At 48.3% G+C, this 27,350-nt stretch overlaps 1 long non-coding RNA gene across 1 annotated transcript; it reads right to left on the minus strand.

Annotated features, from left to right (window-relative positions):
• Positions 1-949: 949 nt before the first annotated feature.
• On the minus strand, positions 950-5,179 carry LOC142930970 (uncharacterized). Its single transcript, XR_012946967.1, has 4 exons — positions 4,479-5,179; positions 3,216-3,266; positions 2,775-2,856; positions 950-1,742 (listed from the first exon to the last, which is right to left on the minus strand). It is a non-coding gene; the product is annotated as an uncharacterized LOC142930970 (long non-coding RNA).
• Between the last annotated feature and the right edge of the window lie 22,171 nt (positions 5,180-27,350).

Genomic DNA, 27,350 nt, shown 5'->3' on the forward strand with positions numbered 1-27,350 from the left:
ATCTTCTTCTCCGCTGCAGACACGGGGATCCGTCACTCATGGCGAGTGCGTGCAGTAGTGTGCTGGTTAATGCACTGCAAACCCAGTGAACTGATTTCAATTCCCGCTTGCGATCAACAGCAATGGCAAATATTTGATCAAGTCCTGGGCCTCCCCGAGGTCGACGGAGTCTTAAATGAGTACCGGGCACGATGTGTAATCATCAGTGCTGGGGAAACAAAGGCAGCCGAGCCTGGTGTTGACTACCCACCCCTCGTGTAATCCTGGATCTTCAGAGATGCTTGCTAACAGCACTTGCCCCAAGTCTGTTAAAGGTGATACGATTTTTGTTTTTGTCGTATGTGTGTGTGAGCAACGCCTCGACTTCTGTACATGTCTGCATGTGTGTGTGTGCACATGCACGTGCAAGTGTTTGCGACTGCTGGATTCGTGCATGTCTCTGTGTTCATGATGTGTGTGTGTGCCTTCACCGTGTTTGGCTTTTGCAGGCTGTGCAGAGCTCTTCTTTGGTTTCTCTAGCGCTTTCATCAGTTTCCAGCGACTACAGATCTACAGAGACGGATGAGATAGCACTCAACGGGTTCTCATCACTCACTCAGTCAACTACTTAAACACTCATTCACTTACTCAGCCACTCAGGTACTCGTTCAACGATCCAACCAATCATGCGCTCAACTACACTCTCTCACCTACCCACGCACTCACTCAACCATTCATTCACCCACTCATCTGCTCAAACATGCACTCAAATAACCACATTAATCACCAAACCACTAAAATTCCTCACTCAGAACCCATCCGCACGTGTGCACAAGTGGTTTGTGAAATGGAATGATGGAGAAAATGATGATGGAGATGATGATGTGAGCAAGATGTTAGCACACAACAATCACGTGTTACCTCAAACACTTTTGAGTTAGGATCCAATTTCTTTTCTTGAAATGGCAGAGATTTCCCGTCACTGGATGGTAGATACTGCAAGCACAAGCACATGAACAGATGCACAAGCGAACTTTTTATTTTCAACCACTTCCTCGAGTCCCCACGTCTTCGTGTTTCCAGGATTTCTGCGTCAAGGAAGACCGTTTTATCCAAATCCTAAGTGACCCCGTGTCACGTGTGACCCTGTGCTAATATTGTGTCTCTATGCCTCCTATCTGTCTCTCATTTACCATGCCTCCTGTGTGTTCCCCACGTCCCTAAGTCGCTTGTATCACTGCATTGTCTTGGTGTCCTTGTAATTCCCGTGTCTCAAAGTCCATGCATCTCCATGCCACTCAACTACCCCTGTGCCTCCACATGTCCCTGTCTCCCCATGTCTCACCATGCCAAAGGGGTTGACGAACGTCTGCAGGACACGCGCTGCCTTCATCTGGGACGTGGAGCTCTGAGCAGTGCGAGCCTCGTTCTGCTGCTCTTCGCTGTCCTGCACACCGCAAGCAGAGCGCAGAGCGCTACAGCACATCGCAGCGCACTACAGCAACATGACAGCAATTTCAGCACAGCTCAGAATGCGACAGCACACAAGAGAACGCACAGAACGCCCCAGCACATGATGGCTAACACAGCAAACACAGCACGGTACAGAAAGCTACAGCACACGAGATCACACACACAGTGCTTTCGCCAGCGGTGTGGGAAATGAGACATGGGTTGGTTGTGGTCGTGTGACGATGTTGGGCTCACGTCAAACAGGGTGAGGACCGGGCGCATGGCAGGCACCGCCCTCCGTGCTCCCTCCACTGCACCACACAAAGACAAAAGTCAAAGATCCTCAATATAGCCTTGAAAAGACTTTTAGGGCAAGTGCTGTTAGCGAGCATCTACGAAGGTCAGCACGGAACACGAAGGGGATGGGAGGACCAAAACTACACCCAGCCACCTTTGTCTCCCCAGTGCTGATGCTTTACATGCACTGAGTACTCATTTAAGGCTGAATTAATCTAAGGGAGCCCCAGGACCGTTTTAGATATTCGTCACCAGTGTTGGCCATAAGCAGCAATCGAACTTGGGTCGCCAGGTTAATAGTGCAGCACGCTAACCAACTAAACTACTGCTGTTCGTCGTGACCGGGAATGGAACTTAGGCCATCAGGAACGTGCCACTACGCACTACCACTGCACAACCGTTCTCTAGTGACATACAGACATACGCTCGCTAGCACAGAAGATGCACAGAGATACAGACTGAACAATACACACGTGAAGACACACACCCACACACGCGCAATAATATACAGGGCCACACACCTGTTGCAACCGGTGACACACAAGACATACGCATGCAGACAGGCAAATAAAGACACGTTAACAGAGACACAGGAATGAATACACACATATGAATGGAAATGCACGCAATTGAACACAGACATAGACACAAAGTGAAATAAATAATACGCACATACACGCAGCAGCCAAAGAAGGGTCATTGCTTAAAACATCACCTATTATGTAAGTTTTACTTTTAGGACAATGTTACTGAAAAGTATTTTGTTATTTTTGCTTGTGCCCCACTGTAAATGCAGTCAGGACATTACTTGTTATTTATTTCACTAAATTACGTTTAATTTGTACACAGAACATGGCAATTATTTGTATGATTACTACTCAAATTATGAGTGTGATATTCAAAAACAGCACAGTATTTTTTTCATGTCAATATAATGAAATCTACTCGTGACAGGCTAGGTGTTCTCATCAACTGTCACGAAAAAAAATATATAATCCATATCATGAGCTTTGCCGATATAACCAGCACAACTAAGTGTGAGCTACCTTCAGTACCGTGCCTTGTGATTGGCTGCCTGTCGTCCAATGATAAGCCATCATGAGGACAGAAGAGAGGGTTTTCCAATCGCTGTCAAAATACAGAAGAAAATTGATTGAACAATCAGTGCCACACTAGGGTGGGCATACAAATGATACCATTAAGCTCACCTTTGGGGGATTGAAACATCTAGATTGTACTGTCTGGGTCAGGCCATGAACCAACAAAATCACACAGGGGTGTCAACCTACACAACAATCGGAACATTATTCACACGCTAAGGACGGACATGAACTGAGCTCCTCATTGTCACGACGGTTTAGGGACGTGGAATTAAAAAAAAAGAACCACAAATGAAGAGTTCTGTGCCGGATAATGAAAATGAGATGTACAGTTGATAATCGCAAGTAAAGAGGGCATTTGTGTGATGAGTTTTGGTCTCTGGTCACCTCTGTCCGGGTGATGAATGTTCTTGATGGAGCCTTGATGGGCGTTTCGCTCTGCGGGAACAGCAGCAATGATTATTAAACAAACGCAACCTTTACTGCAACGAGTCATTACTTTTGCAGTCACTTGTGCCTGGTTGTGACCATCAACTCGCTACATTTGCGAACGTCGTTTAACCACGGGTGGCTGAAACTCCCAAGATCCAAAACCTAGGATCTTAGCCAGGTGGTGTTGGTGGCGAAGTCCTTTAACCCAGCACTATGGAGGCAACAAGGGTGGGTGGATCACACAAATGTTGTTAAACTCCCTTCCCGTTGCTTTTCAGGTGTCATATCATGGCCTGCTAGAAGGGGGTACAGCAAAGGTTGACTTCATCTATTCGTTCTGTATGGGATCGACTGTTGCCTCCTCGCATGTGTGGGTTTTCTCCAGGAACTCCGGTTCCCTCCCATATGTAAACACTCATTAATTGGTTGATAACACCTTCATATAAAGACGACCACAAAGCTTGGGGGGAAATTTGGCACAGGCTCACCGCCTGGTAGCCTTTCCCGCTCGTCTGTGGTTCCCCCTCACGCCTCTGAGTCGTTCTCTCGCTTCGAGTGAGCGAATAATGTGCAGTGTGTCACAAATTAAAAAATTATTATTGAAGCAGTGCCGGATCATTGTGTTTGACCCAGTATTGGCCCCAGGAGCCACCCAGTCACCACCTATATTAAATCCATACTCTTTGGTTCTTTCGGTAAAGTCAGGTAGGTAGAACAATAATAGATCACGACGTTTCGATCGCAACACAAGCAATCGTCATCAGGTGGGACAACCACACCAACTGCTGTCTTCAGCAGTTGGTGTGGTTGTCCCACTGCTGTCTTCAGCAGTTGGTGTGGTTGTCCCACCTGATGACGATTGCTTGTGTTGCGATCGAAACGTCGTGATCTAATATTTTTCTACCTACGTGACTTTACCGAAAGAACCAAAGAGTATGGATTCCTGCAGTCACGAAAGCTTCAAATCAAGATTATATTAAATGTTTGATTATATTTATTTATGAACATTCTGCATCTGACCACTCGCTATCCCTCTCCCCCTATGACTTTCAGTCTCTGTCTCCCACTCTCTTTTGTCGCTGTTCTCGTTCTCCGACTCTCTTGCCCTATCTATTCTTCATCCGTATCTCAACCCTGGCCGTCCATTATGAACCCCCCGCTGCTCCATCGAGCCGCCTCCGCTTCTGCGCTCCCCTTAATGAGCGGGACGAGGCGTGCCTGCTTGACGAGCTGTCACAGCTCATGGCGTTCTGTCTCACGAGGGGCGGCACCGGATTGCAGCACGCGAGCACGCCCTGCAGCTCCCTGCGTCGGCAACGACGGGACACGACGGCAACGACGATGTCAACATGTTAGAGCAACGACACACGTCACAACACAATGCCAGAGCAATGCAACATCACGGCAAAACCACGTCACAGCAACAACACAATCTGACAGAAACAGCACAACGTTACAACAAGCCAGCACTCTCTCTCTATCTTGCATCAAACAGCAATGGCGTGGACTAGGGTGCATATAGCCGTTGATACTGGCAAAAGCATATCCGTTCAAGATGGCGTACATATATCCTATTCATGCTGGTGTACATACGTATATTGTTCATTCTGGCGTACGTGCGCATAGGCAGCTCAGGTTAGTCTATGTATAGCCTGTTCATCCTGGCGTACGTATGTATATTGTCTTCAGGCTGGCATACGTACATAAAGCCTGTCTTGTCTGGCGTACGTATATATAGCCTGATCATTATCAGGATCATACTAACCAATGCTAGTACCACAATGCAAACTTCATCAACACCATCATACTATCACCATATCCATATCTTCACCAGCATCCAGATCACCATCCACATCAAAACATTATGAGTGGCACCACCATCAACACTATCACTACCACTCTCACTACTACCAGCACAATCATCAGCCACCACCACTATTACCAACAACAAGAACAGGCGCCATATGCCAATAAGTGGCGGTGACATCACCACGGCGGTTGTCCCAGGCCAGGTGCACTCCGAAGCCACGTGCAGTGTCGAAGGCTCGCTAACAGGAGCTCACGGAACAGAGCCAGGTGCCATGGGTTGACTGACTGCAATGACTGGGGCAGATGCACCAGCTGTGCACGCGACTGTGCCAACTTGCTGTATTTTAGCCGCCCGGCACTCCACTCTTTATTGTGAGCATCGCTCCTCTGCCCTTCGTTGTTGTTGGAGGGCGAATATTACCACCACTGTCAATACCATCATGGGTATCACTCGCACCACCATCCCAACTGTCCCTGCCACCACCGGCCCCACCACCACCGTGCGCGGCTTACCGAGGCATCTCCTCTGCGATCTTCATGAGCATGTGGTTTGGGAGGACGTATCTGTGACAGCAGGAGCACAACACACACCGGTCAGGCCAGGGCACTATGCACGTCGCAGCAATAACAATAATCACACAGGCCGTACAAGCCCAACAACGCAACAGCTACAGTAATCGTACTACGCAACCATTAACCTATGGAACTGGAATGTGCAGTTTCTACAACTGGTTCAGGATCGCGATCAGGTAATTTAAAAAGTGCTGCGTCGTATACCCCCGTGTTTTACTGTGCTATATTATAAAACACCCATGTATCGATATTTCCATTTAAATGTGCAATTTTATTGAGGGAATGTCTGTTGTTTTGGTGCGGTCTTGGATCGTTTTGTATATACTTATATACTTTATATTCATACATTTTTCGCTACTCTGGACATCTGTGATAAAGAGTTCATAGCTCATCGAATTCCTCCAGTCTAAATAAATATTCTGATAAATCAAAAAAAAAAAATTTGAACACTGTGGTGTTGTTCTGTTTGCTGTGTTATTCTACGCTGTCGGAAAGTCCCGTGCTTTGCTGCACTATGCTATGCAGTGCAGTACACGGCTATTTCAGCGCCGCGGGCGCTCTCACCCCGTGCTCTCGTCCTCGGCGCGTGCCGTGCGGTCGCGCCAGGCGTACAGGAGCCGGGCGGCGCTGCTCTGCTGCACATCCAGTGGCTGCTTGTGCTTGTGCAGCAGCTCCAGGTAGGAGTCCTCGGTGAACACCGGCTTGTGGTAGCGCTGAGACACACACACACACGCACACAGGGAGAGAGAGGTAGATGGAACAACGCAAGTAGTGATAGCGGCAGCAATAATTACCAGGGTTCAGACTTGTTTGGTATGCTTCTCTCTCTGTGTCCCCTGTTGTATCTGTGTTAGGTCCCCCCTACTTGGGTGTCTGTATATACATCTGGGGTTATGTGTTTGATCTCTCTCGTAAATTTAGCTCTTCTGTACCTGATGATGGCTGCTTGTGTTGCAACCAAAACGTCGTACGCTATTGTCATTTTATTATTTCTCATTTATACGTGACTACCGAAAAAACCAAAGAGTAATTACCAGGGTTGTTAAAACGATCATCAGTTAACTGGTAATTGTTTTCAGCATCAATTACCAGTTCTGAAAGTCGGTAACCAATGTTTCCAGTGGGAATTTTTATCGCGAATGCACTAATTAGGATGCATGAACATTACAACGGTACGGCGGGCCCGAGTCACCACATTGAACATAAATCGGCATTTTGCGACCCCCTCCACTGCCACTGTGTAGCATATTATTGCGTTCCAGGGACTCTATGAGATGATAGGACAATAGTCTACACACATTACACCATGAACTATATCACTTCGTTGATCTAGTTAAAAAGATAAATATATTCTTTGTTTATTGCTCGAGGTCTTGTAACGGAATAAACAATATTTTTGGAGGGGTGGGAAAACTGTCCAGATCGAGAGTGAGAGTGGTGGATTTGCTTACAAAGATAGGCTTGTAACTTGCTCACTGGTGGAGCCAGTGGGGGGTGGGGTAGCACGTGCCCCCCCAATGATCCGATCGAAATCCCTAATTTAGATCGGATCATTGGGGTTTATTGGTAATAAATCGGCATTTTGCGACCCCCACTGCCACTGTGTAGCATATTACGTGTCAGGGACTCGATGAGATGATAGGACAATAGTCCGAGTACATAATTGCCAAGAAGTAACGGCAAAGCAGTTATAAGTGACTCACAGAATTGTGCGCAGTTGCGTATACAGGACACGACTTCCCTGAAGGCAAACACCTTCAGCGAGCGCGATGCCGATCACACAACGCTGTTCGAATTCGATCCTCGATCGATGGCTGCGCCATCGCCACACACACGTCAAATAAAAACCAAGGGACAAGTCCTTACTTACTAACACTACCTTTTTCATTGCTGGAGGGGTTGCCCCCCCTCCCAACCTGAAAATCCTGGCTCAGCCATTGCCCACGCGCCACTCACCTTGAGTGCCACAGTTCGGCTCTGGTCCCACACAAGCTGCAGGAGGTTGGGTCGGCCCAGCGCCTTGGTGAGCAGGTCGGCGCGGACGCGGTCGTACACGTACAGCAGGTAGTGCGTGTCGGCACGCGCATAGTGCAGCATGTCTGGCAGGAGAGGCCTGTGTGTGTGTGTGTGTGCGTGCATACGTGGATGTGTGCAAGTGTTGGTGTGCGTGTGTATGCAATTGTGAGTGTGTATGTGTTTGTGTGTGAGTGTGTGCATGCGAGTGTGTATGAGACGCAGATGTTAATGTACCGCAACATTTATCTGTTGACCCATGTTCCATTTCCGGTGAAGGCTAACATCATTTGGGAGTGATATAAAAAACAGTATTGGACCTCCCCCAAGACTGACTGGGCCTTAAATGAGTACCTAGTATAAGATATGAACATCAGCACTGGGGAAACAAAGGAGGTCAGGCATGATGCTAACCACATTACCCTCTCAAACATTGTGCCAGCCTTAATAGGGGCTCGCTAAGATAACTTGAGTGGGGAGGGGGGGGGGTGAAAGTGCTTCATATGTACTGTTCTATGAACCCAGTGATGGGACTTCAATTCCTCACCCTGGCGAACTAGATTCAGCAGTCTATTCAGGCGACACGGGGGATCTTTGTCCTTGTGTGTGAATGTGTAAGCAGTAGAGTAGCGGCTAGCACCCTGTGCTATGAACCTGGTGAAACGAGTTCGATTTCTACTCACGGCCAACACCTGTGACAATTATCTGAACCGGCCCCGGCCCTCCACTAGCTCGACTCAGCCTCAAATGAGTACCTGGTGTAGCGGTGTGTAAACATCACCACTGGGGAGACAAAGGCGGCCGTGCATGGTACTGGCCACCCACCCCCTCCTTCACAGCACTTTCCCCAACAATTAGTTGAGGCTATACAGGGGATCTTTGCCTTTGTTTTTGTACGTGTGTACAAGTTAGCCCGTGCATGCGCGCGCGTATGCAGAGGTTCGAGCAAGTGCGGCGTGCGTACCGGATGCGCCAGTCAGCCAGCTGGTACTGCTTGTCGGTAGACAGGCTGCAGTAGTGCATGAGGAGGTGGGCGAGTGAGTTTCTGGCGAGGCCGAGGGAGCGCGCCGCTGGGTGCGTGTCGAACAGGCCCACCACGTACAGGCCCAGGTCACGTTGCAGCCACTCAATGTCCGAGTCCGCTCCGTGGAAAACCTGCGCCCCCGCCACACCGCAGCGTCAATCACCACGTCACCGTGGCAATCACTGCGCCACTGCGTCGCCGCGTCAAGCACCACGCCTCTCACGTGGCCGGTGCTCAAGATATGGTTACAACGTCCCTAGTAACCATCGTCGCCGCCACTGTCAACAAGGCATGGCTGCAGCCAGCCCCCCTTAATTGCTTCCTTTCTCTATTTCCCTTGCTCGCTCCGACCTGCTCAATCCTATTCTTTGGTCCTTTCGGTAAAGTCACCACCACGTAGAAGGGAAGCAATAAAAAAATAAAAATATAAAACAATAAAATTCTCACGACGTTTCGACTGTAACACAAGCAATCATCATCAGGTGTGAAAACCACAGCAATAATTTTATTGTTTTATATTTGTATTATTTTATTGTTGCCCTTCTACGTGGTGACTTTACCGAAAGAACCAAGAATATGAATCCCCGCAGTCACGAAAGCTTTAAATAAAATAAAAAAATTCTGCTCCCTCCTGTTCTCCCCGTGTAATTCTGCGCCCCGAGATGTTTGTTACGCTTTAGGTGCAATACAAGTGCAATGTATTGTTGTAAACATTCACCCAATGGCATTCATATCGAGTGTGCAGGCAGTGCAATGATACATTGGCAGCAAGCTGGAGGGACCCAGGCGTCGTGCTACAAAGTCGGCGAGGGAGAGGGATGTCTCTCTCCTTGTTTTGCTGTCTCACTCGATTATTTTGTTTATGCATGTCTACGTGCACGCGTGCCTCTCACCTTGACAATGTTGGGGTTGGTGAAGGCCTCGTTGAGGATGTGCAGGTCGTCGCGCAGCATCAGTGTGTCGATAATGAAGTCCTCTTCGCGCGTCGAGATTTGCATGAGGCAGGTGATGCCCAGGAAGGAACGGTATGAGTGATGCTACTGGGCCACGCACAGGAATAGCCGCTCAACGGTGGGCGGACAAACAAGAGTAGAAGAGGCAGATAGGCGGTCGAGCGGGACGAAAGCACACAGACGGCACAACCCAACAAACCAACCGCACATCACAACTCGATATTATACGACCACACACGTCACACACACATGCTGGCACGCACCCAGACAACAAACACAGATCCCCCGTAGAGCTTTAACAGACTGTTGGGACAAGTGCTGTTAGAGAGCACCTATGAAGGCCGAAACGGCACACGAGGGGTTGGGTGGCCAGCACCACGCCCGGCCGCCTTTGTCTCCCAAGCGGCAATGTTTTTAAACATCGCACCAGGTACTCAATTGAGGCCGAGTCAAACTAGGGGAGGCCCAGGACCGGTTCAGATAATTGTGCTCTCGCACAGTCGGTACGGCGACCGGCTCCTCTTGAGGGAGCTCCACCTTCATCTTCTTCTTAGCTGCAGACACGGGGATCCGTCACTCATGGCGCGTGCGTGCAGTAGTGTGCTGGTTAATGCACTGCAAACCCAGTCACCTGATTTCAATTCCCGCTTGCGATCAACAGCAATGGCAAATATTTGATCAAGTCCTGGGCCTCCCCGAGGTCGACGGAGCCTTAAATGAGTACCGGGCACAATGTGTAATCATCAGTGCTGGGGAAACAAAGGCAGCCGAGCCTGGTGTTGACTACCCACCCCTCGTGTAATCCTGGATCTTCAGAGACGCTTGCTAATAGCACTTGCCCCAAGTCTGTTAAAGGTGATACGATTTTTGTTTTTGGCGTGTGTGTGTGTGTGAGCCACGCCTCGACTTCTGTACTTGTCTGCATGTGTGTGTGTGCACATGCACGTGCAAGTGTTTGCGACTGCTGGATTAGTGCATGTCTCTGTGTTCATGGTCTGTGTGTGTGTGCCTTCACCGTGTTTGGCTTTTGCAGGCTGTGCAGAGCTTTTCTTTGGTTTCTCTGGCGCTTTCATCAGTTTCCAGCGACTACAGATCTAGAGACGGATGAGATAGCACTCAACGGGTTCTCATCACTCACTCAGTCAACTACTTAAACACTCATTCACTTACTCAGCCACTCAGGTACTCGTTCAACGATCCAACCACTCATGCGCTCAACTACACTCTCTCACCTACCCAAGCACTCACTCAACCATTCATTCACCCACTCATCTGCTCAAACATGCACTCAAATAACCACATTAATCACCAAACCACTAAAATTCCTCACTCAGCACCCATCCGCACAAGTGGTTTGTGAAATGGAATAATGGAGATAATGATGATGGAGATGATGATGTGAGCAAGATGTTAGCACACAACAATCACGTATTACCTCAAACACTTTTGAGTTAGGATCCAATTTCTTTTCTTGAAATGGCAGAGATTTCCCGTCACTGGATGGTAGATACTGCAAGCACAAGCACATGAACAGATGCACAAGCGAACTAGGACACACGCGCAAGGAAACAAACACACGACCCTGTGCATGTCCTCTTTTTATTTTCAACCACTTCAAGTCCCCACGTCTTCATGTTTCCAGGATTTCTGCGTCAATGAAGACCGTTTTATCCAAATTCTAAGTGACCCCGTGTTACGTGTGACCCTGTGCTAATATTGTGTCTCTATGCCTCCTATCTGTCTCTCATTTACCATGCCTCCTGTGTGTTCCCCACGTCCCTAAGTCGCTTGTATCGCTGCATTGTCTTGGTGTCCTTGTAATTCCCGTGTCTCAAAGTCCATGTATCTCCTTGGCACTCAACTACCCCTGTGCCTCCACATGTCCCTGTCTCCCCATGTCTCACCATGCCAAAGGGGTTGACGAACGTCTGCAGGACACGCGCTGCCTTCATCTGGGACGTGGAGCTCTGAGCAGTGAGAGCCTTGTTCTGCTGCTCTTCGCTGTCCTGCACACCACAGCAGAGCGCAGAGCGCTACAGCACATCGCAGCGCACTACAGCAACATGACAGCAATTTCAGCACAGCTCAGAATGCGACAGCACACAAGAGAACGCACAGAACGCCCCAGCACATGATGGCTAACACAGCAAACACAGCACGGTACAGAAAGCTACAGCACACGAGATCACACAAACAGTGCTTTCGCCAGCGGCGTGGGAGATGAGACATGGGTTGGTTGTCGTCGTGTGAGGATGTTGGGCTCACGTCAAACAGGGTGAGGACCGGGCTCGTGGCAGGCACCGCCCTCCGTGCTCCCTCCACTGCACCACACAAAGACAAAAGTCAAAGATCCTCATTATAGCCTTGAAAAGACTTTTAGGGCAAGTGCTGTTAGCGAGCATCTACGAAGGTCAGCACAGAACACGAAGGGGATGGAAGGACCAACACTACACCCAGCCACCTTTGTCTCCCCAGTGCTGATGCTTTACACGCACTGAGTACTCATTTAAGGCTGAATTAATCTAAGGGAGCCCCAGGACCGGTTTAGATATTCGTCACCGGTGTTGGCCATGAGCAGCAATCGAACTTGGGTCGCCAGGTTAATAGTGCAGCACGCTAACCAGCTAAACTACTGCTGTTCGTCGTGACCGGGAATGGAACTTAGGCCATCAGGAACGTGCCACTACACACTACCACTGCACAACCGTTCTCTAGTGAAATAGACATACACTAGCACAGAAGATGCACAGAGATACAGACTGAACAATACACACGTGAACACACACACCCACACACGCGCAATAATATACACGGCCACACACCTGTTGCAACCGCTGACACACAAGACATACGCATGCAGACAGGCAAATAAAGACACGTTAGCAGAGACACAGGAATGAATACACACACATATGAATGGAAATGCACGCAATTGAACACAGACATAGACACAAAGATAGTGAAATACATAATACGCACATACACGCAGCAGCCAAAGAAGGGTCATTGCTTAAAACATCACCTATTATGAAAAGTATTTTGTTATTTTTGCTTGTGCCCCACTGTAAATGCAGTCAGGGCATTATTTGTTATTTATTTCACTAAATTATGTTTAATTTGTACACAGAACATGGCAATTATTTGTATGATTACTACTCAAATTATGAGTGTGAAATTAAAAAACAGCACAGTATTTTTTCATGTCAATATAATGAAATCTACTCGTGACAGGCTATGTGTACTCATCACTGTCACGAATAAAAAAATATAATCCATATCATGAGCTTTGCCGATATAACCAGCACAACTAAGTGTGAGCTACCTTCAGTACCGTGCCTTGTGATTGGCTGCCTGTCGTCCAATGATAAGCCATCGTGAGGACAGAAGAGAGGGTTTTCCAATCGCTGTCAAAATACAGAAGAAAATTGATTGAACAATCAGTGCCACACTAGGGTGGGCATACAAATGATACCATTAATGTCACCATTGGGGGATTGAAACATCTAGATTGTACTGTCAGGGTCAGGCCATGAACCAACAAAATCACACAGGGGTGTCAACCCACACAACAATCGGAACATTATTCACACTCTAAGGACGGACATGAACTGAGCTCCTCATTGTCACGACGGTTTGGGGACGTGGAATTTAAAAAAAGAACCACAAATGAGAGTTCTGTGCCGGATGAGAAAAGGAGATGTAGAGTTTATAATCGCAAGTAAAGAGGGCATTTGTGTGATGAGTTTTGGTCTCTGGTCACCTCTGTCCGGGTGATGAATGTTCTCGATGGAGCCTTGATGGGCGTTTCGCTCTGCGGGAACAGCAGCAAAGATTATTAAACAAACGCAACCTTTACTGCAACGAGTCATTACTTTTGCAGTCACTTGTGCCTGGTTGTGACCATCAACTCGCTACATTTGTGAACGTCGTTTAACCACGGGTGGCTGAAACTCCCAAGATCCAAAACCTAGGATCTTAGCCGGGTGGTGTTGGTGGCGAAGTCCTGTAACCCAGCACTATGGAGGCAACAAGGGTGGGTGGATCACACAAATGGTGTTAAACTCCCTTCCCGTTGCTTTTCAGGTGTCATAGCATGGCCTGCCAGAAGGGGGTAAGGCAAAGGTTGACTTCATCTATTCGTTCTGTATGGGATCGACTGTTGCCTCCTCGCATGGGTGGGTTTTCTCCAGGAACTCCGGTTCCCTCCCATATGTAAACACTCATTAATTGGTTGATAACACCTTCATATAAAGACGACCACAAAGCTTGGGGGGAAATTTGGCACAGGCTCACCTCCTGGTAGCCTTTCCTGCTCGTCTGTGGTTCCTCCTCACGCCTCTGAGTCGTTCTCTCGCTTCGAGTGAGCGAATAATGTGGAGTGTGTCACAAGTTAAAACATTATTGAAGCAGTGCCGGATCATTGTGTTTGACCCAGTATTGGCCCCAGGAGCCACCCAGTCACCACCTATATTAAATCCATACTCTTTGGTTCTTTCGGTAAAGTCAGATAGGTAGAAAAACAATAGATCACGACGTTTCGATGGCAACACAAGCAGTTGGTGTGGTTGTCCCACTGCTGTCTTCAGCAGTTGGTGTGGTTGTCCCACCTGATGACGATTGCTTGTGTTGCGATCGAAACGTCGTGATCTAATATTTTTCTACCTACGTGACTTTACCGAAAGAACCAAAGAGTATGGATTCCTGCAGTCACGAAAGCTTCAAATCAAGATTATATTAAATGTTTGATTATATTTATTTATGAACATTCTGCATCTGACCACTCGCTATCCCTCTCCCCCTATGACTTTCAGTCTCTGTCTCCCACTCTCTTTTGTCGCTGTTCTCGTTCTCCGACTCTCTTGCCCTATCTATTCTTCATCCGTATCTCAACCCTGGCCGTCCATTATGAACCCCCCGCTGCTCCATCGAGCCGCCTCCGCTTCTGCGCTCCCCTTAATGAGCGGGACGAGGCGTGCCTGCTTGACGAGCTGTCACAGCTCATGGCGTTCTGTCTCACGAGGGGCGGCACCGGATTGCAGCACGCGAGCACGCCCTGCAGCTCCCTGCGTCGGCAACGACGATGTCAACATGTTAGAGCGGCGACACACGTCACAACACAGCGCCAGAGCAATGCAACATCACGGCAAAACCACGTCACAGCAACAACACAATCTCACAGAAACAGCACAACGTTACAACAAGCCAGCACTCCCTCTCTGTCTTGCATCAAACAGCAATGGCGTGGACTAGGGTGCATATAGCCGTTGATACTGGCAAAAGCATATCCGTTCAAGATGGCGTACATATATCCTATTCATGCTGGTGTACATACGTATATGGTTCATTCTGGCGAACGTGCGTATAGGCAGCTCAGGAAAGTCTATGTATGTATAGCCTAATAAAGTATTAAAGCTTTCGTGACTGCATAAAATTACTCATTGGTTTTTTCGGTAAAGTCACGTATGTAGAAATACAATAAAATTATATTATTTATTGTATTTCTACATACGTGACTTTACCGAAAAAAACAATGAGTATGTATAGCCTGTTCATCCTGGCGTACGTATGTATATTGTGTTCAGGCTGGCATACGTACGTAAAGCCTGTCTTGTCTGGCGTACGTATACATAGCCTGGTCATTATCAGGATCATACTAACCAATGCTATTACCACAATGCAACCTTCATCATCACCATCATACTATCACCATATCATCACCAGCATCCAGATCACCATCCACATCAAAACATAATGAGTGGCACCACCATCAACACTATCACTACCACTCTCACTACTATCAGCACAATCATCAGCCACCACCACTATTACCAACAACAAGAACAGGCGCCATATGCCAATAAGTGGCGGTGACATCACCACGGCGGTTGTCTCAGGCCAGGTGCACTCCGAAGCCACGTCCAGTGTCGAAGGCTCGCTAACAGGAGCTCACGGAACAGAGCCAGGTGCCATGGGTTGACTGACTGCAATGACTGGGGCAGATGCACCAGCTGTGCACGCGACTGTGCCAACTTGCTGCATTTTAGCCGCCCGGCACTCGCTCTTTATTGTGAGCATCGCTCCTCTGCCCTTCGTTGTTGTTGGAGGGCGAATATTACCACCACTGTCAATACCATCATGGGTATCACTCGCACCACCATCCCAACTGTCCCTGCCACCACCGGCCCCACCACCACCGTGCGCGGCTTACCGAGGCATCTCCTCTGCAATCTTCATGAGCATGTGGTTTGGGAGGACGTATCTGTGACAGTAGGAGCACAACACACACCGGTCAGGCCAGGGCACTATGCACGTCGCAGCAATAACAATAATCACACAGGCCGTACAAGCCCAACAACGCAACAGCTACAGTAATCGTACTTCGCAACCATTGACCTACGGCACTGGAACGTGCAGTTTCTACAACTGGTTCAGGATCACGATCAGGTAAATAAAAAGTGCTGCGTTGTACACCCCAGTGTTTTACTGTGCTATATTATAAAACACCCGTGTATCGATATTACCATTTTAATGTGCAATTTTATTGAGGGACTGTGTGTTGTTTTGGTGCGGTCTTGGATCGTTTTTGTTGTTGTTTTGCTGCCTTGCCCTAGAGTGCATTGAGTGTAAAAAAATCTACAGTAATTAATGTAATTATGCAATTTGTACTTGTATACTTCATATTCATACATTTTTCGCTACTCTGGACATCTGTGATAAAGAGTTCATAGCTCATCGGATTCCTCCAGTCTAAATAAATATTCTGATAAATCAAGATAAATATTTTGAACGCTGTGGTGTTGTTCTGTTTGCTGTGTTATTCTACGCTGTCGGAAAGTCCCGTGCTTTGCTGCACTATGCTATGCAGTGCAGTACACGGCTATTTCAGCGCCACGGGCGCTCTTACCCCGTGCTCTCGTCCTCGGCGCGTGCCGTGCGGTTGCGCCAGGCGTACAGGAGCCGGGCGGCGCTGCACTGCTGCACATCCAGTGGCTGCTTGTGCTTGTGCAGCAGCTCCAGGTAGGAGTCCTCGGTGAACACCGGCTTGTGGTAGCGCTGAGACACACACACGCACACAGGAAGAGAGAGGGAGATGGAACCACGCAAGTAGTGACAGCGGCAGCAATAATTACCAGGGTTGTTAAAACGATCATCGGTTAACTGGCAATTGTTTTCAGCATCAATTACCAGTTCTGAAAGTCGGTAACCAATGTTTCCAGTGGGAATTTTTATCGCGAATGCACTAATTAGGATGCATGAACATTAAAACGATACGGCGGGCCCGAGTCACCACATTGAACATAAATCGGCATTTTGCGACCCCCTCCACTGCCACTGTGTATCATATTATTACGTTCCAGGGACTCTATGAGATGATAGGACAATAGTCTACACACATTACACCATGAACTATATCACTTCGTTGATCTAGTTAAAAAGATAAATATATTCTTTGTTTATTGCTCGAGGCCTTTTAACGGAATAAACAATATTTTTGGAGGGGTGGGAAAACTTTCCCGATCGAGAGTGAGAGTGGTGGATTTGCTTACAAAGATAGGCTTGCAACTTGCTCACTGGTGGAGCCAATGGGGGGTGGGGTGGCACGTGCCCCCCCAATGATCCGATCGAAATCCCTAATTGAGATCGGATCATTGGGGTTTATTGGTAATAAATCGGCATTTTGCGACCCTCACTGCCACTGTGTAGCATATTATTACGTGTCAGGGACTCGATGAGATGATAGGACAATAGTCCGAGTCCATAATTGGTAATAAGTAACGGCAAAGCAGTTATAAGTGACTCACAGAATTGGGCGCAGTTGCGTATACAGGACACGACTTCCCTGAAGGCATCAACACCTTCAGCGAGCGCGATGCCGATCACACAACGCGGTTCGAATTCGACCCTCGATCGATGGCTGCGCCATCGCTGCACACGCGTCAAATAAAAGCAAGGGACAAGTCCTTACTTACTAACACTACCTTTTTTCATTGCTGGAGGGGTTGCCCCCCTCCCACCTGAAAATCCTGGCTCAGCCATTGCCCACGCGCCACTCACCTTGAGTGCCACAGTTCGGCTCTGGTCCCACACAAGCTGCAGGAGGTTGGGTCGGCCCAGCGCCTTGGGGAGCAGGTCGGCGCGGACGCGGTCGTACACGTACAGCAGGTAGTGCGTGTCGGCACGCGCATAGTGCAGCATGTCTGGCAGGAGAGGCCTGTGTGTGTGTGCGTGCATACGTGGATGTGTGCAAGCGTTGGTGTGCGTGTGTATGCAATTGTGAGTGTGTATGTGTTTGTGTGTGAGTGTGTGCATGCGAGTGTGTATGAGACGCAGATGTTAATGTACCGCAGCATTTATCTAAATGAGTACCTAGTATAAGATATGAACATCAGCACTGGGGAAACAAAGGAGGTCAGGCATGATGCTAACCGCATTACCCTCTCAAACATTGTGCCAGCCTTAATAGGGGCTCGCTAAGATAACTTGAGTGGGGAGGGGGGGGGTGAAAGTGCTTCATATGTACTGTTCTATGAACCCAGTGATGGGACTTCAATTCGTCACCCTGGCCAACTAGATTCAGCAGTCTATTCAGGCGACACGGGGGATCTTTGTCCTTTTGTGTGAATGTGTAAGCAGTAGAGTAGCGGCTAGCACCCTGTGCTATGAACCTGGTGAAACGAGTTCGATTTCTACTCACGGCCAACACCTGTGACAATTATCTGAACTGGTCCCGGGCCTCCACTAGCTCGACTCAGCCTCAAATGAGTACCTGGTGTAGCGGTGTGTAAACATCACCACTGGGGAGACAAAGGCGGCCGTGCATGGTACTGGCCACCCACCCCCTCCTGTGTCGTGCTGGCCTTCACAGGTGTCTGTTAACAGCACTTTCCCCAACAATTAGTTGAGGCTATACAGGGGATCTTTGCCTTTGTTTTTGTACGTGTGTACAAGTTAGCCCGTGCATGCGCGCGCGTATGCAGAGGTTCGAGCAAGTGCGGCGTGCGTACCGGATGCGCCAGTCAGCCAGCTGGTACTGCTTGTCAGTAGACAGGCTGCAGTAGTGCATGAGGAGGTGGGCGAGCGAGTTTCTGGCAAGGCCGAGGGAGCGCGCCGCTGGGTGCGTGTCGAACAGGCCCACCACGTACAGGCCCAGGTCACGTTGCAGCCACTCAATGTCCGAGTCCGGTCCGTGGAAAACCTGCGCCCCCGCCACACCGCAGCGTCAATCACCACGTCACCGTGGCAATCACTGCGCCACTGCGTCGCCGCGTCAAGCACCACGCCTCTCACGTGGCCGGTGCTCAAGATATGGTTACAACGTCCCTAGTAACCATCGTCGCCGCCGCCGCTATCAACAAGGCATGGCTGCAGCCAGCCCCCCTTAATTGCTTCCTTTCTCTATTTCCCTTACTCGGTCCGACCTGCTCCCTCCTATTCTTTGGTCCTTTCGGTAAAGTCACCACCACGTAGAAGGGAAGCAATAAAATAATAAAAATATATAAAATACAATTCTCACGACGTTTCGACTGCAACACAAGCAATCGTCATCAGGTGTGAAAACCACAGCAAGAATTTTATTGTTTTATATTTTTATTATTTTATTGTTGCTCTTCTACGTGGTGACTTTACCGAAAGAACCAAGAATATGAATCCCTGCAGTCACGAAAGCTTTAAATAAATAAAAAATTCTGCTCCCTCCTGTTCTCCCCGTGTAATTCTGCGCCCCGAGATGTTTGTTACGCTTTAGGTGCAATACAAGTGCAATTTATTGTTGTAAACATTCACCCAATGGCATTCATATCGAGTGTGCAGGCAGTGCAATGATACATTGGCAGCAAGCTGGAGGGACCCAGGCGTCGTGCTACAAAGTCGGCGAGGGAGAGGGATGTCTCTCTCCTTGTTTTGCTGTCTCACTCGATTATTTTGTTTATGCATGTCTACGTGCACGCGTGCCTCTCACCTTGACAATGTTGGGGTTGGTGAAGGCCTCGTTGAGGATGTGCAGGTCGTCGCGCAGCATCAGTGTGTCGATAATGAAGTCCTCTTCGCGCGTCGAGATTTGCATGAGGCAGGTGATGCCCAGGAAAGAACGGTATGAGTGATGCTACGGGGCCACGCACAGGAATAGCCGCTCAACGGTGGGCGGACAAACAAGAGTAGAAGAGGCAGATAGGCGGTCGAGCGGGACGAAAGCACACAGACGGCACAACCCAACAAGCCAACCGCACATCACAACTCGATATTATACGACCACACACGTCACACACACATGCTGGCACTCACCCAGACAACAAACACAGATCCCCCGTATGGCTTTAACAGACTGTTGGGACAAGTGCTGTTAGAGAGCACCTATGAAGGCCGAAACGGCACACGAGGGGTTGGGTGGCCAGCACCACGCCCGGCCGCCTTTGTCTCCCAAGCGGCAATGTTTTTAAACATCGCACCAGGTACTCAATTGAGGCCGAGTCAAACTCGGGGAGGCCCAGGACCGGTTCAGATAATTGTGCTCTCGCACAGTCGGTACGGCGACCGGCTCCTCTTGAGGGCGCTCCACCTTCATCTTCTTCTCCGCTGCAGACACGGGGATCCGTCACTCATGGCGCGTGCGTGCAGTAGTGTGCTGGTTAATGCACTGCAAACCCAGTGACCTGATTTCAATTCCCGCTTGCGATCAACAGCAATGGCAAATATTTTATCAAGTCCTGGGCCTCCCCGAGGTCGACGGAGCCTTAAATGAGTACCGGGCACGATGTGTAATCATCAGTGCTGGGGAAACAAAGGCAGCCGAGCCTGGTGTTGACTACCCACCCCCAGTGTAATCCTGGCTCTTCAGAGACGCTTGCTAACAGCACTTGCCCCAAGTCTGTTAAAGGTGATACGATTTTTGTTTTTGTCGTGTGTGTGTGAGCAACGCCTCGACTTCTGTACGTGTCTGCATGTGTGTGTGTGCACATGCAAGTGTTTGCGACTGCTGGATTAGTGCATGTCTCTGTGTTCATGGTGTGTGTGTGTGTGTGCCTTCACCGTGTTTGGCTTTTGCAGGCTGTGCAGAGCTCTTCTTTGGTTTCTCTGGCGCTTTCATCAGTTTCCAGCGACTACAGATCTACAGAGACGGATGAGATAGCACTCAACGGGTTCTCATCACTCACTCAGTCAACTACTTAAACACTCATTCACTTACTCAGCCACTCAGGTACTCGTTCAACGATCCAACCACTCATGCGCTCAACTACACTCTCTCACCTACCCAAGCACTCACTCAACCATTCATTCACCCACTCATCTGCTCAAACATGCACTCAAATAACCACATTAATCACCAAACCACTAAAATTCCTCACTCAGCACCCATCCGCACGTGTGCACAATTGGTTTGTGAAATGGAATGATGGAGATGATGATGGAGATGATGATGTGAGCAAGATGTTAGCACACAACAATCATGTGTTACCTCAAACACTTTTGAGTTAGGATCCAATTTCTTTTCTTGAAATGGCAGAGATTTCCCGTCACTGGATGGTAGATACTGCAAGCACAAGCACATGAACAGATGCACAAGCGAACTTTTTATTTTCAATCACTGCCTCGAGTCCCCACGTGTTCATGTTTCCAGGATTTCTGCGTCAATGAAGACCGTTTTATCCAAATCCTAAGTGACCCCGTGTCACGTGTGACCCTATGCTAATATTGTGTCTCTATGCCTTCTATCTGTCTCTCATTTACCATGCCTCCTGTGTGTTCCCCACGTCCCTAAGTCGCTTGTATCGCTGCATTGTCTTGGTGTCCTTGTAATTCCCGTGTCTCAAAGTCTATGTATCTCCATGCCACTCAACTACCCCTGTGCCTCCACATGTCCCTGTCTCCCCATGTCTCACCATGCCAAAGCGGTTGACGAACGTCTGCAGGACACGCGCTGCCTTCATCTGGGACGTGGAGCTCTGAGCAGTGCGAGCCTCGTTCTGCTGCTCTTCGCTGTCCTGCACACCACAGCAGAGCGCAGAGCGCTACAGCACATCGCAGCGCACTACAGCAACATGACAGCAATTTCAGCACAGCTCAGATGCGACAGCACACAAGAGAACGCACAGAACGCCCCAGCACATGATGGCTAACACAGCAAACACAGCACGGTACAGAAAGCTACAGCACACGAGATCACACACACAGTGCTTTCGCCAGCGGTGTGGGAGATGAGACATGGGTTGGTTGTGGTCGTGTGAGGATGTTGGGCTCACGTCAAACAGGGTGAGGACCGGGCGCGTGGCAGGCACCGCCCTCCGTGCTCCCTCCACTGCACCACACAAAGAAAAAAGTCAAAGATCCTCAATATAGCCTTGAAAAGACTTTTAGTGCAAGTGCTGTTAGCGAGCATCTACGAAGGTCAGCACGGAACACGAAGGGGATGGGAGGACCAACACTACACCCAGCCACCTTTGTCTCCCCAGTGCTGATGCTTTACACGCACTGAGTACTCATTTAAGGCTGAATTAATCTAAGGGAGCCCCAGGACCGGTTTAGATATTCGTCACCGGTGTTGGCCATAAGCAGCAATCGAACTTGGGTCGCCAGGTTAATAGTGCAGCACGCTAACCAGCTAAACTACTGCTGTTCGTCGTGACCGGGAATGGAACTTAGGCCGTCAGGATCGTGCCACTACACACTACCACTGCACAACCGCTCTCTAGTGACATACAGACATACGCTAGCACAGAAGATGCACAGAGATACAGACTGAAGAATACATACGTGAACACACACACCCACACACGCAATAATATACACGGCCACACACCTGTTGCAACTGCTGACACACAAGACATACGCATGCAGACAGGCAAATAAAGACACGTTAACAGAGATACAGGAATGAATACACACACATGAATGGAAATGCACTCAATTGAACACATAGACACAAAGATAGTCACAGAAATAATACGCACATACAAGCAGCAGCCAAAGAAGGGTCATTGCCTAAAAATCACCTATTATGTAAGTTTTACTTTTAGGACAATGTTACTGAAAAGTATTTTGTTATTTTTGCTTGTGCCCCACTGTAAATGAAGTCAGGACATTATTTGTTATTTATTTCACCAAATTATGTTTAATTTGTACACAGAACATGGCAATTATTCGTATGATTACTACTCAAATTATGAGTGTGATATTAAAAAAAACAGCACAGTATTTTTTCATGTCAATAAAATGAAATCTACTCGTGACAGGCTAGGTGTACTCATCACTGTCACAAATAAAAAATATATGATCCATATCATGAGCTTTGCTGATATAACCAGCACAACTAAGTTTGAGCTACCTTCAGTACCGTGCCTTGTGATTGGCTGCCTATCGTCCAATGATAAGCCATCGTGAGGACAGAAGAGAGGATTTTCCAATCGCTGTCAAAACACAGAAGAAAATTGATTGAACAATCAGTGCCACACTAGGGTGGGCATACAAATGATACCATTAATGTCACCTTTGAGGGATTGAAACATCTAGATTGTACTTTCAGGGTCAGGCCATGAACCAACAAAATCACACAGGGGTGTCAACCTACACAACAATCGGAACATTATTCACACTCTAGGAATGGACATGAACTGAGCTCCTCATTGTCACGACGGTTTGGGGATGTGGAATTAAAAAAAATAACCACAAATGAGAGTTCTGTGCCGGATGAGAAAATGAGATGTAGAGTTTATAATCGCAAGTAAAGAGGGCATTTGTGTGATGAGTTTTGGTCTCTGGTCACCTCTGTCCGGGTGATGAATGTTCTCGATGGAGCCTTGATGGGCATTTCGCTCTGCGGGAACAGCAGCAAAGATTATTAAACAAACGCAACCTTTACTGCAACGAGTCATTATTTTTGCAGTCACTTGTGCCTGGTTGTGACCATCAACTCGCTACATTTGTGAACGTCGTTTAACCACGGGTGGCTGAAACTCCCAAGATCCAAAACCTAGGATCTTAGCCGGGTGGTGTTGGTGGCGAAGTCCTGTAACCCAGCACTATGAAGGCAACAGAGGTGGGTGGATCACACAAATGTTGTTAAACTCCCTTCCCGTTGCTTTTCAGGTGTCATAGCATGGCCTGCTAGAAGGGGGTACAGCAAAGGTTGACTTCATCTATTCGTTCTGCATGGGATCGACTGTTGCCTCCTCGCATGTGTGGGTTTTCTCCAGGAACTCCGGTTCCCTCCCATATGTAAACACTCATTAATTGGTTGATAACACCTTCATATATAGACGACCACAAAGCTTGGGGGGAAATTTGGCACGGGCTCACCGCCTGGTAGCCTTTCCCACTCGTCTGTGGTTCCTCCTCACGCCTCTGAGTCGTTCTCCCGCTTCGAGTGAGCGAATAATGTGCAGTGTCACAAGTTAAAAAATTATTATTGAAGCAGTGCCGGATCATTGTGTTTGACCCAGTATTGGCCCCAGGAGCCACCCAGTCACCACCTATATTAAATCCATACTCTTTGGTTCTTTCGGTAAAGTCAGGTAGGTAGACAAACAATAGATCACGACGTTTCGATCGCAACACAAGCAATCGTCATCAGGTGGGACAACCACACCAACTGCTGTCTTCAGCAGTTGGTGTGGTTGTCCCACTGCTGTCTTCAGCAGTTGGTGTGGTTGTACCACCTGATGACGATTGCTTGTGTTGCGATCGAAACGTCGTGATCTAATATTTTTCTACCTACGTGGCTTTACCGAAAGAACCAAAGAGTATGGATTCCTGCAGTCACAAAAGCTTCAAATCAAGATTATATTAAATGTTTGATTATATTTATTTATGAACATTCTGCCTCTGACCACTCGCTATCCCTCTCCCCCTATGACTTTCAGTCTCTGTCTCCCACTCTCTTTTGTCTCTGTTCTCGTTCTCCGACTCTCTTGCCCTATCTATCCTTCATCCGTATCTCAACCCTGGCCGTCCATTATGAACCCCTCGCTGCTCCACCGAGCCGCCTCCGCTTCTGCGCTCACCTTGATGAGCGGGACGAGGCGTGCCTGCTTGACGAGCTGCCACAGCTCATTGGCGTTCTGCCTCACGAGGGGCGGCACCGGATTGCAGCACGCGAGCACGCCCTGCAGCTCACTGCGTCGGCAACGACGATGTCAACATGTTAGAGCAGCGACACACGTCACAACACAGCGCCAGAGCAATGCAACATCACGGCAAAACCACGTCACAGCAACAACACAATCTCACAGAAACAGCACAACGTTACAACAAGCCAGCACTCCCTCTCTGTCTTGCATCAAACAGCAATGGCGTGGACTAGGGTGCATATAACCGTTGATACTGGCAAAAGCATATCCGTTCAAGATGGTGTACATATATCCTATTCATGCTGGTGTACATACGCATATTGTTCATTCTGGCGTACGTGCATATAGGCAGCTCAGGTTACTCTATGTATGTATAGCCTGTTCATCCTGGCGTACATATGTATATTGTGTTCAGGCTGGGATACGTACGTAAAGCCTGTCTTGTCTGGTGCACGTATATATAGCCTGGTCATTATCAGAATCATACTAACCAATGCTATTACCACAATGCAACCTTCATCATCACCATCATATTATCACCATATCCATATCATCACCAGCATCCAGATCACCATCCATATCAAAACATTATGAGTGGCACCACCATCAACACTATTACTACCACTCTCACTACCAGCACAATCATCAGCCACCACCACTATTACCAACAACAAGAACAGGCGCCATATGCCAATAAGTGGTGGTGACATCACCACGGCGGTTGTCCCAGACCAGGTGCACTCCGAAGCCACGTGCAGTGTCGAAGGCTCGCTAACAGGAGCTCACGGAACAGAGCCAGGTGCCATGGGTTGACTGACTGCAATGACTGGGGCAGATGCACCAGCTGTGCATGCGACTGTGCCAACTTGCTGCATTTTAGCCGCCCGGCACTCCGCTCTGTATTGTGAGCATCGCTCCTCTGCCCTTCGTTGTTGTTGGAGGGCGAATATTACCACCACTGTCAATACCATCATGGGTATCACTCGCACCACCATCCCAACTGTCCCTGCCACCACCGGCCCCACCACCACCGTGCGCGGCTTACCGAGGCATCTCCTCTGCGATCTTCATGAGCATGTGGTTTGGGAGGATGTATCTGTGACAGCAGGAGCACAACACACACCGGTCAGGCCAGGGCACTATGCACGTCGCAGCAATAACAATAATCACACAGGCCGTACAAGCCCAACAACGCAACAGCTACAGTAATCGTACTACGCAACCATTGACCTACGGCACTGGAATGTGCAGTTTCTACAACTGGTTCAGGATCGCGATCAGGTAAATTAAAAAGTGCTGCGTCGTACACCCCAGTGTTTTACTGTGCTATATTATAAAACACCCGTGTATCGATATTTCCATTTTAATGTGTTATGGTCGAAACATCGTGATAATTTTTATTGTTTTATATATATTTTATTATTTATTGTTTCCCTTCAATGTGACTTTACCAAAAGAGCAAAGAATATGAATTACTGCAGTCACGAAAGTTTTAAATAAAAATTTGGACTGTGTGTTGTTTTGGTGCGGTCTTGGATCGTTTTTGTTGTTGTTTTGCTGCCATGCACTAGAGTGCATTGAGTGTTAAAAAATCTACAGTAATTAATGTAATTATGCAATTTGTACTTATATGCTTTATATTCATACATTTTTCGCTACTCTGGACATCTGTGATAAAGAGTTCATAGCTCATCGGATTCCTCCAGTCTAAATAAATATTCTGTTAAATCAAGATAAATATTTTGAACGCTGTGGTGTTGTTCCCTTTGCTGTGTTATTCTACGCTGTCGGAAAGTCCCGTGCTTTGCTGCACTATGCTATGCAGTGCAGTACACGGCTATTTCAGCGCCGCGGGCGCTCTCACCCCGTGCTCTCGTCCTCGGTGCGTGCCGTGCGGTCGCGCCAGGCGTACAGGAGCCGGGCGGCGCTGCTCTTCTGCACATCCAGTGGCTGCTTGTGCTTGTGCAGCAGCTCCAGGTAGGAGTCTTCAGTGAACACCGGCTTGTGGTAGCACTGAGACACACACACACACGCACACAGGGAGAGAGAGGGAGATGGAACCACGCAAGTAGTGACAGCGGCAGCAATAATTACCAGGGTTGTTAAAACGATCATCGGTTAACTGGCAATTGTTTTCAGCATCAATTACCAGTTCTGAAAGTCGGTAACCAATGTTTCCAGTGGGAATTTTTATCGCGAATGCACTAATTAGGATGCATGAACATTAAAACGGTACGGCGGGCCCGAGTCACCACATTGAACATAAATCGGCATTTTGCGACCCCCTCCACTGCCACTGTGTAGCATATTATTACGTTCCAGGGACTCTATGAGATGATAGGACAATAGTCTACACACATTACACCATGAACTATATCACTTCGTTGATCTAGTTAAAAAGATAAATATATTCTTTGATTATTGCTCGAGGCCTTTTAAGGGAATAAACAATATTTTTGGAGGGGTGGGAAAACTTTCCCGATCAAGAGTGAGAGTGGTGGATTTGCTTACAAAGATAGGCTTGTAACTTGCTCACTGGTGGAGCCAGTGGGGGGTGGGGTGTCACGTGCCCCCCCAATGATCCGATCGAAATCCCTAATTTAGATCGGATCATTGGGGTTTATTGGTAATAAATCGGCATTTTGCGACCCCCCACTGC

This window comes from Petromyzon marinus, chromosome 46, assembly GCF_048934315.1.
Source record: "Petromyzon marinus isolate PM22_M1 ecotype Great Lakes invasive population chromosome 46, UKy_Petmar_22M1.pri1.0, whole genome shotgun sequence".
NCBI lineage: Eukaryota > Metazoa > Chordata > Hyperoartia > Petromyzontiformes > Petromyzontidae > Petromyzon > Petromyzon marinus.